Raw genomic sequence first — 13261 nt, forward strand, 5'->3', positions numbered from 1 at the left:
ACAATTTTGACACACAGGCTGTACTTTGGATTTCTGCCTGGAAAAAACATCTCAATGAGAATTCTGGTCTTTTAGCCTTAAGATGAATTCTCTTTAGGTCTATTAATTTATTTTCTTAACTCTTCTAATTAATTTGCTTATATTTGGGTCCTTTTTTCCCAGAAGTCCGCATTGATTTTTTGTTTTTTGTTTGTTTGTTTTTGAGACAGAGTCTTGCTCTGTCGCCCAGGCTGGAGTACAGTGGCGTGATCTTGGCTCACTGCAAGCTCCATCTCCCTGGGTTCATACCATTCTCCTGCCTCAGCCTCCCGAGTAGCTGGACTACAGGTGCCCGCAACCCCGTCCAGCTAATTTTTTGTATTTTTAGTAGAGACAGGGTTTCACCATGTTAGCCAGGGTGGTCTCAATCTCCTGACTTCGTGATCTGCCCACCAAAGTATTGGGATTACAGGCGTGAGCCACAGCGCCTGACCAGAAGTCCACATTGTGACCAAATATAGGCACACTTTATTTTATCGTGCTTGGCTTTTTTTTGCACTTTGCAGGTATTGCGTTTTTGACAAATTGAAGGTTTGTGGCAACCCGGCATTGAGCAGTTGGCACCATTTTTCCAACAGCATGTGCTCATTTTGTGTCTCTCTGTCACACTGGTAATTCTTGCAGTATTTCAGATGTTTTCATTATTACTGTATCTGTTATGGTGACCTGCGGTCAGTGATCTATTGTAATTGTTTTGGGGCACCATGAACCACACTCATATAAGACAACAAGCTTAATTGTAAATGTTGTATATATTTTGACTGCTCCTCTGACTGGCGATTCCCCCATCTCTCTTCCTCTCCTTGGGCCTTCCTATTCCCTGATACACAGCAATATTGAAATTAGGCCATTTAATATCCCTACAGTGACCTCTGTATGTTCAAGAAAAAGGAAGAGTCACACATCTCTCACTTTATGTCAAAAGCTACAAATGATTAGTGAGCAAGACATGTTGAAAGTTGAGATAGGCCAAAAGCTAGTCCTCTTGTGCTATAAACGGCCAAGGTATGAACACAAAGCAGAAATTCTTAAGGAAATTAAAAGGTCTACTCCAGCAAAACAATCTTACTGCTGATATGGAGAAAGTTTTAGTGGTCTGGATAGAAAATCAGACTAGCCACAACATTCCCTTAGCCAAACCCTAATCGAGAGCAAGTCCCTAACTCTTTTCACTTCTCTGACAACTGAGAGAGGTAAGAAGCTGCAGAAGAAAAGCTGGAATCTAGTGGAGGTTGGTTCTTGAAGTTTAAGGGAAGAAGCTGTTTCTATTAACATAAAAGCACAAGGAGAAACAGCAAGTGCTGATGGAGAAGCTGCAGCAAGTTATCCAGAAGATCTAGCTGAGATCATTGATGAAGGTGTCTACATTAAACAGCAGATTTTCAACATAGATGAAACAGCCTTCTATTGGGAGAAGATGTTATCTAGGATTTTCATAGCTAGAGAGAAGTCAATGCTTGGCTTCAAAGCTTCAAAGGACAGGCTGATGCTCTTGTTAGGGGCTAATGCTGCTGGTGACTTTAAGTTGAAGCCAGTAGTCATTTACCAGTTTGAAAATCCTAAGGCCCTGAAGAATGATGCTAAGTCTACTCTGCCTGTGCTCTGTAAATGGAACAAAGCCTAGATGACAGCACATCTGTTTAATAGCATGGTTTACTGAATATTTTAAGCCCATGGTTGAGACCTACTGCTCAGAAATAAAGATTCTTTTAAAAATATAACTACTGTGTTGATGCAAACCTCTGGTCCCAGCTACTCAGGAGGCTAAGGTGGGAAGATTGCTCAAACCTTGGAGGTCAAGCGTGCAGTGAGCTGCAATCACGCCTCTGCACTCCAGCCTGGGCAACACAGCAAGACCCTTTCTCAAAATAAATAAAAATAAACAAATATAATGTAACTGGTCACTTACAATGCACCTGGTCACCAGGACCTCTGATGGAGATGTACAAGGAGATTAATGTTATTCTCATGCCTAGTAACACAACATCCATTCTGCAGCCCATGGCTCCAGAAGTAATTTTGATTTTCAAGTCTTATTCTTTAAGAAATAAGGCTGGCCAGGTGTGGTGGCTCACACCTGTAATCCCATCACTTTGGGAGGCCAAGGTGGGTAGATCACCTGAGGTCAGGAGTTCAAGATCAGCCTAGTCAACATGGCAAAACCCTGTCTCTACTAAAAATACAAAAATTAGCCAGGTGTGGTGGCACACACCTGTAGTCTCAGCTACTCAGGAGGCTGAGGCAGGAGAATTGCTTGAACCTGGGAAGTGGAGATTGCAGTGAGCCAGGGTGGTGCCACTGCACTCCAGCCTGTGTGACAGAGTGAGATTCTGTCTCAAAAAAAAAGAAAGAAGGCCATAGTGCTATTGATAGTGATTCCACTTATGAATCTGGGCAAAGTAAATTGAAACGACCTGGAAAGGATTTGCAATTCTAGTTGCCATTAAGAGTTTTGGCAATTCATGGGAGGAGGTAGAAATATCAACATGATATAGCGTATGGAAAAAGTTGATTCCAGCCTTCATGAATGACTTTCACAGATTCAAGACTGTAGTGAAGGAAGTAACTGCAGATGTGGTAGAAATAGCAAGATAATGAGAATTAGAAGTGGAGCCTGGAGATGTGACTGAATTATTGCAATCCCATGATAAAACTTGGTGTGGTGGCTCATGCCTATAATCCCAGCACTTTGGGAGTCCGGGGCAGGCGGATCATCTGAGGTCAGGAGTTTGAGACCAGCCTGGCCAACATGGTGAAACCTCGTTTCTACTAAAAATACAGAAACTAGTTGGGCGTGGTGGCAGGCACCTGTAATCCCAGCTACTTGGGAGGCTGAGGCAGGAGAATCGCTTGAACCTGGGAGGCGGAGGTTACAGTGAGCCGATATCACGCCACTGCACTCCAGCCTGGGTGATTGAGTGAGACTCTGTCTCAAAAAAAAAAAAAAAAAAAACTTGAATGGGGCCAGGTATGGTGGCTCACACCTGTAATCCCAGAGCTTTAGGAGACTGAGGTGAGAGGATTGCTTGAGTTCAAGACCAGCCTGGGCAACATGGTGAAACCTCCTGTCTCTACCAAAAAAAAAAAAAATTAGCTGGGCATGGCGGTGCGTGCCTATATTGCCAGCTACTGAGGCTGAGGTAGGAGAAACACTTGAGCCTGAGTGGTTGAGGCTACAGTGAGCTGAGATAGCACCACTGCCTGGGTGACAGAGCAAGACCTTGTCTTTAAAAAAAAAAAAAAAGAGAAAAAGAACAAAGGCTGGGCGTGGTGGCTTACACCTGTAATCACAGTGCTTTGGGAGGCTGAGGCGGGGGGGGGGGGGGGGGGGGGGGGGGGCGGGGATCACCTGAGGTCTGGAGTTCAAGACTAGCCTGACCAACATGGAGAAACCCCATCTCTACTAAAAATACAAAATTAGCCAGGAGTGGTGGTACATGCCTGTAATCCCGGCTACTTGGGAGGCTGAGGCAGGAGAATTGCTTGAACTCGGGAGGCAGAGGTTGCAGTGAGCTGAGATCGCACCATTGCACTCCAGCGTGGGCAACGAGCGAAACTCCGTCTCAAAAAAAAAAAAAAAAAAAAAAAACACCCACCAAAAGACAAAATCTTGAATGGATGAGGAGTTATTTCCTGTAGATGAGCAAAGAAAGTGGTTTCTTTTTAAAATTATTTAAAAATTTTTATTCTCAGCATAGACACCTTGAGGAAGTAGTTTTTTAAGGATGGAATCTATTTGTGGTGAAGATGCTATAAACATTGTTAAAATGTCAACAAAGGATTTAGAATATTCCATAAACTTAGTTGATAAAGGGCTTGAGAAAATTAACTCCAATTTTGAAAGCAGTTGTGCTGTGGTTAAAACGCTATCACATGCTGCAAAGAAATCTTTTATGAAAGGAAGAGTCAATCGATGCAGCAGAACTTCATTGTTGCCTTATTTTCAGAAATTGCCACAGCCACTCTAGCCTTAAGCAACCATCACTCTGATCAGTCAGCAGTCATCAACATTGAGGCAGAACCCTCCACCATCAAAAGTATTACAACTCACTGAAGGCTCAGATGATCGTTAGCGTTTTTTTAAAGCAATAAAGTTTTTTTGTTTTTTTTTTTTGAGACGGAGTCTCGCTCTGTTGCCCAGGCTGAAGTGCAGTGGTGTGATCTCCACTCACTGCAACCTCCGCCTCCCAGGTTCACGCCATTCTCCTGCCTCAGCCTCCTGAGTAGCTGGGACTACAGGCGTCCACAACCCCGCCCAGCTAATTTTTTGTATTTTAGTAGAGACAGGGCTTCACCGTGTTAGTCAGGATGGTCTCGATCTCCTGACCTCGTGATCCACCCTTCTCAGCCTCCCAAAGTGCTGGGATTACAGGCGTGAGCCATTGCACCTGGCGCAATAAAGTATTTTTAATTAAGGTATGTGCATTGTTTTTTAAGACATAATGCTGTTACATACCCAGTAGTCTATAGTATAAACGTAGCTTTTATATGTAGTAGGAAGCCAAAAATTCATGTGGCTTGCTTTATTGCAGTATTTGCTTTAAATTGTGGTGGTCTGGAACCACACCTGCAGTATCTTCAAGGTATCCCTGTGTGCAAAAATGTCTACTTATATGACAATTATTTCCGGGAGCGAGAGATGGGTGCTGGTTCCTTAGTTTGGCATGATATATTCTGGAAATACCACATGCATATGTACACGAGTTTCATGCAACAAGAGATTCTCCTTTTATGGTCCCCTTGCTAAATAATCTTCTGGCAAACAAGTCGTTGAAAGGTCTTCTTGGTGTATGATGTGGCTGAGGAAAGTTCTGAAGGCTGTTACTCAGCTCTGCCATCTGATTGGATGTGGCTTAGGGGAAGTTGCTTGCCTTTAGTTCACAACAATTTTTTTTTTTTTTTTTTTTTTTTTTTGAGACTCGGTTTCGCTCTGTTGCCCAGGCTGGAGAGCAATGGTGTGCAGTTCAAGCAGCCTTGAACTTTTGGGCTCAAGGGATCCTCCTGCCTCAGCCTCCTGAGTAGCTGAGACTATAGGCATGGACCACTATGCCCATCTAATTTTTTTTGGGGGGGGGAGGGGGTGGAGACAGGGTCTTACTATGTTGCATAGGCTGATCTCGAGCTCCTGAGCTCAAGCAGTCCTCCTGCCTTTGCTTCCCAAAGTGCTGGGATTACAGGCATGAGCCGCCACATCTGGCCCACAATTTAATATTCTTCATCTGCCCCTTTGATATAACTGAAAAATCTAGTTGAGTCATGGCAAAGAAGATATGTTAGAACCTAGATAATACCATTCTTATCAGGTGATAGTCCTGATGATTCATGTATTTCAAGTTCTGACTAGAATTCTGCTCTCTCTCCTGAGCTGGGAATTTCTAGGACTTCTGTAGGAATCAGTGACTACTCTCTAATAACAAATATATAACTTGTACCCAAGGAAGGGAGGGTAACTTTTGGCAACTGAAATCGTCAGAGAGGGATGGGATATTGTCTACTTCATTTTGAAATGGAGTTCCCTTTGTCTTTTCCTTTGACTTACGAGCCACAGACTCTTTAATATTAGCAGTGCAAGAGGAACGCTGAGGAAACACACTGTAAAGTTATTCTCTTTGTAGACTGGAACCTGCTTAAAGCAGTTAGGAATCAGCCAGCCATCTACATTTATTGAGTGGTGGTAGTATACAAAATTAGTTCTTAATGTGGAATGAGACAAAAACTTCTCCACCTGTAGTCCCAGCTACTCAAGAGGCTGAGGCAGGAGAATTGCTTGAACCTGAGAGGCGGAGATTGCAGTGAGCCGAGATTACGCCACTGCACTCCAGCCTGAGAGTGCAGTGAAAATTTTTATTTTCATAAAAAAATTTTTAAAAAAAGAAAGAAAATGACCTGGGGAGAGATAAAAACCTCTCTTGTTATTTTCCAGATAATTTTTGTAGTGGTTGAATGTTTTTATTAAGTGGCTTAGAAAAGAGGTGTAAGTCTTAAAATAGGGTCATTCTTTAGGTATACTTAGGAGAAAGGCAAGTACAGTAATTCCTCTTTGGAAACTGTAACGTAAGCGAAACTACTATAATGAAACCAATTTTACCCTAGGCTAATTGATATGAACAAGAGTTAAGTTCCTGTGACATATTTCTGGCTACACAAACGTCACCAAGCATCTAAATAAAGACCCACAAGACTTCTTATATTAAACATTGAAATAAATGTGAGCTGTATGTACATCTAAGAAAGATTAATAAAAATATAATTATTTGATTTTTGGTGGATCAGTGAGTGACAGCGGTCGATGTGGGGTGAGGTAAATCAAGGAATAGATGTTTGCAAAGTGAAAATTGTGAGGAACACGTCCTGCCACCATGTAGTTAAAACATAAACAGGAACAAATATGGTGAGTGCCCTGAGACTTAGTACTGCATCATTATTGTTGTGCATCTATATGATTATTGTATGCTTTACATATTTTTACATTATTTTATATTCATTTATTTATTTTCCAACGTGCTTATTCCCATTCTGGCTCACAGGTGGCTGGAGCCTATCCTGGCAGCTCAGGGTGCACAGGGAGAATCTGCCCTGGACAGGATGCCATTCTATCACAGGGTGCACTCACGCACACACCCACGTCCAGTCAGACTGAGGCAGTCTAGATACACCAATTCATCTAATGTGCACATCTTTGGGATGTGAGAGGAAACCGGAATGCCCGGAGAAAACCCAGACAGACATGGGGAAGTGTGCAAACTCAACATGGACAGTGGCCATGGCCAGGAATTGATCTTTTTCCCTCATCAGCATACAAAACAACATTTAATGAAACAACATTATTTGAGTATCAACTGTAAATGCATGGTCATAGAAACATTAAACAGCATGGAATATTTGGGGAATTGCTTTGTTGACAGGTATGACTGGACTGTAAAGTTCAAGATGTATAGCAGATGAGCCCCTAGAGTGGAGCTAGATCTTTGTCTTGCATGCCTTGCAAAGGAGGTGGACTTTATCCCATAGGCAAGAGGAAGTCATTGAAGCGTTTAAATTATAGAATAGCGTCAAGTTTTACATAAGTATCTAAAAAGGTAGACTGTAATACGTTACCACTAAAATACTAGGAGAGCATTGTATAAAGGGAGAGAGTATTTGGGAAGAAGTGAGAGAGCTTCATGGATTTGAGCTGGGTGTTGAAGACTGCATAGAACTGTGAGAGAGGAATTGATATGGATGGTGGGTATAGGCAAGGAGATTCTAGATAAAGGGAGTAGCTTAAGCAAAAGCCTAGAGACAGGAGATTTACAGGGCTTATTCAGGGACCCTGAATAGATCTGTGGCTAGAGCTGTGGAGTGTTTGTGATATGAGAGAGACATCAGAAAGCCCTGAACTCTGGATGGCCTGGAATGCCTGGTTGAGAAGTTTGGACTTTGTCTCGGGCCAGCCATCATCCAATATGTATTTTAGGCAGCTAACTCTGATAGCATTGGTTAAGGTGACCTAAAGTGACAAGTGTACTGATGCAGAAGAACCAGTTAAAAAGCAGTGGGCATAGTACAGGTGAGGATATCTGAGGGTTGCATTGTAAGTATTGATTTCTGAGGGCTCGATGTTTTCTAAGTGTGGAGCTTGTTTGTGAAGGTTTTGGGGGAATGAGCTTCCTGAAAGCACAGCCATCTTTTCTTGTCAAAAAAAAAAAAAACAACCAAAAAACAAAAAAACAATTGCTATCTAAATCCTTTTTTTACTCTTAGTGGATCCAATTTTGAACTAAATTTATAAGTTCGCAATCACTGCTTCTTAGAACAGCAGTGATTGGCATTGAGATCACTTGTCAATGCCTGCTGGCCCCACAGCCTGACAGCTATTGTCTAGGGAATAGTCCTGGGTTCTAGTCTTGGCTGAGGCTGTGATTTATTATCTGATCTTGAGCAGGCCCCTTTCCCATCCTAGGCCCCAGTGTCTGCTGTGTAAAATGAGATTAGATAACCTCTGATTCTTGTAGCTTTAAGCTTCTTGGATCTTTGTTGGAGTTAACTATCTTAGAAAAATTTCCCCTGTCTGCCGGGGGCGGTGGCTTATGCCTGTAATCCCAGTTCTTTGGAGGCCGAAGCAGGTGGATCACGTCAGGAGTTCAAGACCAGCCTGGCCAAGATGGTGAAACCCCGTCTGTCTAAAAATATAAAAATTAGCTGGGCGTGGTGGCAGGCGCCTGTAAATCCAGCTACTCAGGAGGCTGAGGCAGAGAATTGCTTGAACCCAGGAGGCGGAGGTTGCAGTGAACTGAGATTGTACCACTGCACTCCAGCCTGGGTGACAGAGTGTGAGACTCCATCTAAAAAAAAAAAAAAAAAAAGAAAAAGAAAAAAAAAAATTTCCCGTGTAGTACGCAGAGGTGCAATAATGAAAAGTCTCAGAAAAGTAAGGGACCTTCCTGAGGATTAAGAATAGGCTATATGGTACCTGTTGAACCTCAGTGTATTTGTAAAATACATACTTAACCTGAATTCTAGCTCTTACTGAGGACTTTGATTTATTGCTTAAAAATGTGTAATATTGCTTAGCAACTTTAGAATTAATACTTTAGAATTCTAGAATTAGAATTACTGGGCAAGTAAAATACATATGAATATTTCTTAAGAGGAGTGAAGAAGAAGAGAAAGAAAATGGAACACGTCTGGATTGTGCCTGGGCTTAGAATGGGAAAATACAGCAGGAAAAAATTAAGCAGAGGGGGTTTGGGGGAGGAAGACATAACCCTTAGATTTATATGCTTATTTTTTAACATAAAATGCACAATAGGAATGTGGATTTGCATAATGTAGGCAGATGAAATTAAAAGGTAGCATAAGGGAGGAGAGGAATTTGTAAATGGTAATTATCTCTTATATTACCATTCCTTGGAGAAAAATGAAGGCTCTGTAGTTCCAGGAGACCTATGCTATTAGCTATATTCCCTATGAATGATATGAGCTGGGGCTGTGCTTTCTTCCAGAAATTAAAGCCCTTGCATATGTGCACAGTCATTGAAAGTAGAGACTGGGGCCTCAGTTTCTAACCAACAGCACTCCAGTAAGGAAAGGAGTTGACCAAGATCACTGTGCTCTCCAGGGATAGGAATACCAACTAGGCCTTCAGTTGTCTGGAGATTGAGTAGAAACAGAGCAGCATAGGGAAACAAAAAGTTTTTTAGTAGTCTAATTGTCAGCAAAGTCAACTGTATACTGTCAAGAGGACAGTGGCCTTTTGAGCTTTTTGCTGCAAGAGCTTCATTTATAAAGGCCCAAGTCAGAGCTATTTGTCACTGAGGAGCAATGACAACCTGACTGTCTGGTCAGGATTCAGACAGCAGTCTGTAGGTGCATTTTTCATTCCTTCAAATTACAGCCTCTCTCCGAGGCAATTAATCCTAGACGTTTAGCAAAAGAGCTGCTGCTGTGTTTCTCCCTTGTTCTGGAAATACATCTTCTTGTATTCAGCACTTGTTTTGGATACTTGATTGTTTGAAGGGTGTTTTTTTCTGGTAAAATCTTTGATAAGAAAGTATTTTTCCCCCTACTCCTTCCGAAATATCCCTCTGAGAGTTAATCAGAGATGCACAGAGTTCAACAACTGGGAAAGCCATTAATAACCCAGCCAGCTTCTATCCTGCTGGCTCAAAGTCAGCTTCTGGCTGTTGGAATTGATGAGGGTTTCTCTGGTGTTTCCCTGAAAAGTATTCCTCCTGTGTTGGAGGAGCAATACCAACATATTTGTGTACTCTGTTCTTCACACTTTTAAGTCACTACCCTTGGAAAGGGTGTTGGCTATGTTGTCAGACCCCGGTATTTAGCACCCTTCATTGTTCCTAAACTGTCTCTCTGGGTCTGCCTTTCTCTCACTTTTCATCTGGCAAATATCTTCTAATTCACTCATATTCAGTCTCTGCCTGCCTGACCAAATTTGTCTCCTTCTATCTCATAGAGCTTTGGCTTGATGTCGACCTTGTGTCAGCACTGAAATGAGTGGCAGATTTCCGTGTAGTTTTCTAAGTATATCATTATTTTAAGTACTTTTAATTCCTTTGCTCTTTTGTTTGGAACTTATTCCCCTCCCTTCAGTTTTTCCCCTAAATATCCCATGCATTGAAATTTCTTTTCCCACCTCAACCCATTATCTCTGAATCTTCCCCTCTTTCTGGACTATAGAATCTAGAGAGTCATCAGTTACTGTTTCTGCCTTTAGTTATTTGGAGCTGTGCCTTTGGTCCGGGATTTCTGTGTACCAATACTGAAACTGAAGGCCTTTTCCTCTCTTCTTGTCAAACTTATCCTTTTGTAGTATATTCTGACCTTTACCACCTTACCCATTCTGGTATTCAAGGTTTAACCTGCTCAGTAAATGTTTGAGCTGGTTTGGTTATAGGCTATTTTATCCTAGAGGTCTGTGGATTCTTTTCTCCCATAGGCAGCATCTCATACAGTGTTTATTATGTTTCACATTTTCCTGGTCATGCTGGGTCCTCTCCTGTCATTTCTCCTTCAGAGTTCTCAACACTTGGAATTTGAAATCTTCTCTACCTTGTATTGAGATGACATATAGCTCTTATTTCTCCATTCTTAGCCAAGATGTTAAATAAGCTGAGGACCAGCATGAGCACCTCCCCTTAACATGTTGCCTCTTTTATGGTGCCTCATGTAACCTTCAGTCTGAGACTGTGTGTATTTGAGTCAGCTGATCTCATTCTTGTTTTCCTCTATATATCCTCCAGTAATCTCTAAACACTATAAAGCCATTATCTCTGACTGTATTTTGCACCCTCTCTTTTCCATCAGTTTTTTAAAATGTTGGTAAAAGACACGTAACATAAAAATTATCATCTTAACCCCTTCACTTTATTTATTTTTTTTATTTTATTTGTTTTTGAGATAGAGTTTCACTCTGTCGCCCAGGCTGGAATGCGGTGGCGCACTCTTGGCTCACTGCAATCTCCACCTCCCAGTTCAAGCGATTCTTGTGTCTTAATCTCCCGAGTAGCTGAGATTACAGGTGCTCGCCACTACGTCTGGATAATTTTTGTATTTTTAGTAGAGATGAGATTTCACCATGTTGACCAGACTGGTCTCAAACTTCTGACTTCAAGTGATCCGCCCTCCTCAGCCTCCCAAAGTGCTGGGATTATAGGCGTGAGGCACCACACTCAGCCCCCTTCCCTTTTTTTTAAATGAAGGGATAAGCTAAATCAGAAAGAAATTATTTTTAGGTTTTAATAGCAACAAAAAGATGCTTGTGACCTACGTTGTACGGGCCCATATTTTACCCAAACTTGGAGTTTGCCCCTTTTTCTCTGTTGTCTTGTTGTGTTCTTTCACCAAGCTCTGTGTTACCTTTGGGCACTGGCAGCGGCTCAGTACTATCCAGTGCACTGGCTTCCCCTTCCCTGCTCTTCAGCCCTTCTAACGAGAGATAGATTCGTGTTTGTTGTCCAGAAGGAGGTGAATCTTTGAACCTTGCAGGAGCAAATTGTCAGCTCTGTAATGTGATTCTGGGAAGGCCAACTCTCTCTCGTGGGTGTGGAATAATTGGATTTGCCCCGTGATGCTTCTTTTCTAGCTTTGTTTTCTATTTTTTGTTTTATTTTATTTTATTTGAGACAGAGTTTTAATCTTGTCGCCCAGGCTGGAGTGCAAAGGCACAATCTCAACTCACTGCAACCTTCACCTCCTGGGTTCAAGCGATTCTCCTGCCTCAGCCTCCAAAGTAGCTGAGGTTACACGCATGCAACATTGTGCCTGGCTAATTTTTTTTTTTTTTTTTTTTTTTTTTTAGTACAGACAGGGTTTCACCATGTTGGCCAGGCTGGTCTCGAACTCCTGACCCTAGGTGGGCCTCCCAGGGTGTTGGGATTACAGGCATGAGCCACTGTGCCTGGCCTATTTCCTTCCTCCCCTCCCCTCCCCTCCCCTCCCCTCCCCTCCCCTCTCCTCTCCTCTCCTCTTTTTTAAAGAGATGAGAGTCTCTTGTTACCCAGGCTGACCTTGAACTCCTGGACTCAAGCAATCCTCCCACCTCAGCCTCCCAGGTAACTGAGACTAGAGGAGCACACCACTCTGCCCAGCTAGTTTTTTTATATTTTTGAGGCTTAGAGGCCTCCACCCTTTCCCCCAGTTAGGATCCTTTTTCAAAATATTTTCTAACTCCTCTTATGATAATTAGTTGTACTTTTAGTACTAATTGATAAGTGAAATATACAATAATGAAAAGCTATCATGAATTCAGTTGTACTTTTAAATGAATTCATTTAATACTATAACAGTAGTATATTTGAAAAATAATAGTATGCTTAATTTGGAAACTATCTTATTTGTTTAGTATTCAGCTACTCCTCTGTGTACATGTATAATTTGTGGGCTCCCCAGTAACTGCAGTCTGCTGGTCAGGAACTCCTGATTCCATTATTCTTTTTAACCCCGCTTTTACATTCCATATAGTCTTAACTCTTTCTCCTTGCCCCTCCTTTCATCTGCAGAGTTTCAGGTCAAAGGAGTAAGATATGTTAAGGAACACAGTGTGCGCTTTCTCTTTTGGGAAAATAAAAATCAAATACTTTCAATGGATCAGCTTCCAATATCCCTGGTATTGATTTGTCTCTTAATGCTCGGCAGCCAATTCTACCAAGATATAAAAAACCATCATAGGCTTTTGTTTCTGGCTTGTGAAGTTCCCAGTGGTCCACTTAAAAGCCAAGTGTTGCCTTAGCTTTAGTTTCAGGGCCAGTTTGAAGATTATCTCATTGATTTGAAGATAATCCAAAGGGAGAATTCAGAAAGTTTCCCAAATCAAGCTCTCAAAGGTTCATTTATTTTGTGGAGTTGGTTAAGCAGCTAATTAACTGCTCTGTCCAGCCAGTGCCCTTTGGCTTATTGTTCCTTTGATGTACTGGAAACTAAAACATGTGAAGCTCCTTTCCTCTTTTCTTGCAGGAAGCAGTGAAGTGTAGTGGAAAGATCTAGGGCTTCAAAGTCCAATCTTCCTTGAATCCTGCCTTAACCACTTACTAGTTATGTGACCTTGGTATTTACCTCTCTGGTCTTTCGTCCACTTCTCTGTAAAATAGTAGTAATACTTCGTGGCCTAGCTAGAAGAATTAAATGGGATAACATATCAATAACCTTTGTATTAGAACCTAGCAGATACTTAATAAATGGCAGTTATTACTATTGCATGGACTGTTAACAATCTGTAAAGAAAACA

General features: G+C 41.8%; 1 protein-coding gene across 7 annotated transcripts in view; it reads left to right on the forward strand.

The window, feature by feature from the left end:
- AMBRA1 (autophagy and beclin 1 regulator 1) overlaps nt 1–13261 on the forward strand; it is a 198223-nt gene that overhangs the window by 87394 nt on the left and 97568 nt on the right. The window lies entirely within an intron of this gene.

Source organism: Chlorocebus sabaeus, chromosome 1, assembly GCF_047675955.1.
Source record: "Chlorocebus sabaeus isolate Y175 chromosome 1, mChlSab1.0.hap1, whole genome shotgun sequence".
Taxonomy (NCBI): Eukaryota; Metazoa; Chordata; class Mammalia; order Primates; family Cercopithecidae; genus Chlorocebus; species Chlorocebus sabaeus.